Here is a 2,622-nt window from a genome sequence, read left to right as displayed (position 1 = left end):
TACAACACACCAATAAACAAATGACTCTTCCACGTATAATAAACAAATGTGCTCTCACAAATCGCAGGGAAATAAAAGGTCAAACTAGATGTATAAAGGGGCTGGGGCTTTAAGGGGTTCCCAAATAAACAAAGTCTCCTCACTAAAAAGATGTGGGTAGCCAAGAAAACAAAATAGGGCCTAAAAGACCAGAGTTTCTGGCTGGCAATCTAAGAGAATCTAATGAGGTTCTCAGTGATTAAGAGCATGTCCACACATACCAAAGCACTCTTTTTTTCCTCAACACAATTTTGAGTTGCCATCTTTAAAATGCACATAAAAACAGCTGTGAGCAAATGAGTGAATAAGCTTTACATAAAGCACTTTATAAATGCAGGTAATTTATCCAAAATACATAAATTAGGAATAGAAATTTGGTATGTTAACTCTTGTTAGCTGTCGACAAACAAAGGCTTCATCTGGTCTCACGTGTTTCCTCAACATAGCCTGATGTCATTTGCTCTTCTCAGCTGATTCTGGCAGCAGTTGGCGAGGATGTGATTCTGCCTTGCCAACTTCACCCCACATTGGATGCCACCAATATGACAGTGGAGTGGCATCATCAACACTCAAACCACACAGTCTATCTGTATCAAGACAATCGTGTGGACCAGGGGGAAGAATTTGAAGGACGGACATCTCTCTCCCACGAGGGGCTGACCGAAGGAAACCTGTCGCTGAAGCTCTCCACAGGACGAGTCTCGGACAACGGGACATACGGATGCTCCTTAATCACTGCAAACTGCGGAGCAGCTGTTCTGTTAACATCATTCTTGGTGGGTACACCAAAGATTAGGATTTAGATTACAAAGAGTTGAAAATACCAGTAATTTTTCATGTGGAGGAAGCTTCCTCTCCTACATGGACAGACAGCAGTAGGAGAAAACTTTGAAGAATAGGTTATAAAACAATGCTATTCCCTCAACAACGTGTCAATATCAAGCATATATGAAATGATATGTTTAGAATTTTCAGGGGTTGTCGTAACACTTGATTTATTTTTTCACAGTGCCGGAGCGTGGAGGCAAGCGTACACAGCAGGTCGCTGATTCCAGTAAGTAAATATCTTGTCGCTAGAACAAACTGAGCTCAGCCAGAAGGTTTCTACACAGAACCATCATCTGAATCAACTCTGACTGAAGTCCACTGAGAAAGCCTTCAGTGTCGCTCTTTGCTCTTCTTTCAATGACATAAACTCCAGTTCCTGATAGAACTGCGAAACCACGACCTACAGTGTCAGAACATACATGAATTTATTAAATATAAACAGATGTATTCATTTCTATGTTGAGTCACAGTCATATTCCAGCCTTCCCACAATAAAACAAGATGGCTGAATGTATGATGCATTGAAACGTGTCAGTAAACACAAATCTTGACCTCTTTCTTTTCCTCTTTCAGGTAATATCAGCATTGGCGTCATCGTCGGGATTGTCATTGCCGTGATTGTCATCATTTGTATTGTCTGTGTGGCATTCAATGGGTGGTCACAAGGAATACGTATGTTTTGAATATCTCCTCTCAATTTTCCACATTGTTAATTCACATTTAAAAGTTTTTATTATGTGTTGTGTCCCTAAACAGATGGACACAGAGTCTCTAGAATGATTTAACATACTGTGGTGTCATGTTGTGAGATGTAAACATTAACAGTGAGGCTTGTTAGTAAATCAGGGAGGGATTGTTACTACAGTTAACAGTTATGTTAAGTTATGATACTATTCAGCCAGGATATCACACACTGATACCAAGCAAGTATAGTCAGCTAAACTCAGCCATACGTCAGATGGTAGAGGAACACTCAGCAGTCATTTTAAAATGTCCTGATACATGTTCAACTGTTTTATTGTTTCAGAGGGAGCAGCCGTGTGTCTGTGTCTGTGCCTGGGAGAGATTCTGCAGGAATGCTGAGAAGCACCCACACCAGCAGAGCTTGTTTTTATGCTTGCTTTTATTCCACCCAGGAGGCGTTTATTGGGCATCTTCACTTGTTTGTCTCTATGAAACCCTACCATGAAGACCATAAATCTACCACAAACCAGGGCCACATACTACAGCATTTATAGCCCAAGCTAGTTTGGACCGTTAAGTGAAAATACGATCAAAACTGTACAAAACACAAACAATTTCCAAGAATTGTAGGGTTCAAGAGGTTCCAGGAATCTCAAACCGGACCGGTACAAGAAGCAGAGCTAATGTAGTTGAGAAGGAGCTACAGCAGAACCATCGGGTCACTGAGCACTGTAGGAGTCTGGTTAGTTAGGCATGTGTTTAAAATCAGCTAATTTAATCAAACGATTCAAACTTAAATTTGCATAACCCTATTCACTTTCTTACCGAGAGTTAGATGAGAAGATCAACATCTGCCTTTCTGTTAAACATGAAGCTATAGCCAGCCACCAGTTAGCTTAGCTTAGCTTAGCTTAGCATAAAGACTGGACATAGGTGGAAACAGCCAGCCTAGCTTTAGCAACAAAATCTTCTTTCCACCATCCCTGAAGTCTTGTTGTCACAGTGAGATAAAAACCAGAGACGTCAGGAAGTCACTGCACCCGGCCAAGAAATAGTTCCTGAACATGACTG

General features: G+C 41.0%; 1 long non-coding RNA gene across 1 annotated transcript; it reads left to right on the top strand.

The window, feature by feature from the left end:
• Positions 1–1,069: 1,069 nt before the first annotated feature.
• Positions 1,070–2,622, top strand: LOC115577656 (uncharacterized). The gene is made up of 3 exons (XR_003983242.1): positions 1,070–1,093; positions 1,441–1,539; positions 1,895–2,622. It is a non-coding gene; the product is annotated as an uncharacterized LOC115577656 (long non-coding RNA).

The sequence above is a fragment of the Sparus aurata genome, unplaced genomic scaffold (assembly GCF_900880675.1).
Source record: "Sparus aurata unplaced genomic scaffold, fSpaAur1.1, whole genome shotgun sequence".
Classification (NCBI taxonomy): domain Eukaryota; kingdom Metazoa; phylum Chordata; class Actinopteri; order Spariformes; family Sparidae; genus Sparus; species Sparus aurata.
This window is presented reverse-complemented; position numbering and strand designations above follow the sequence as displayed.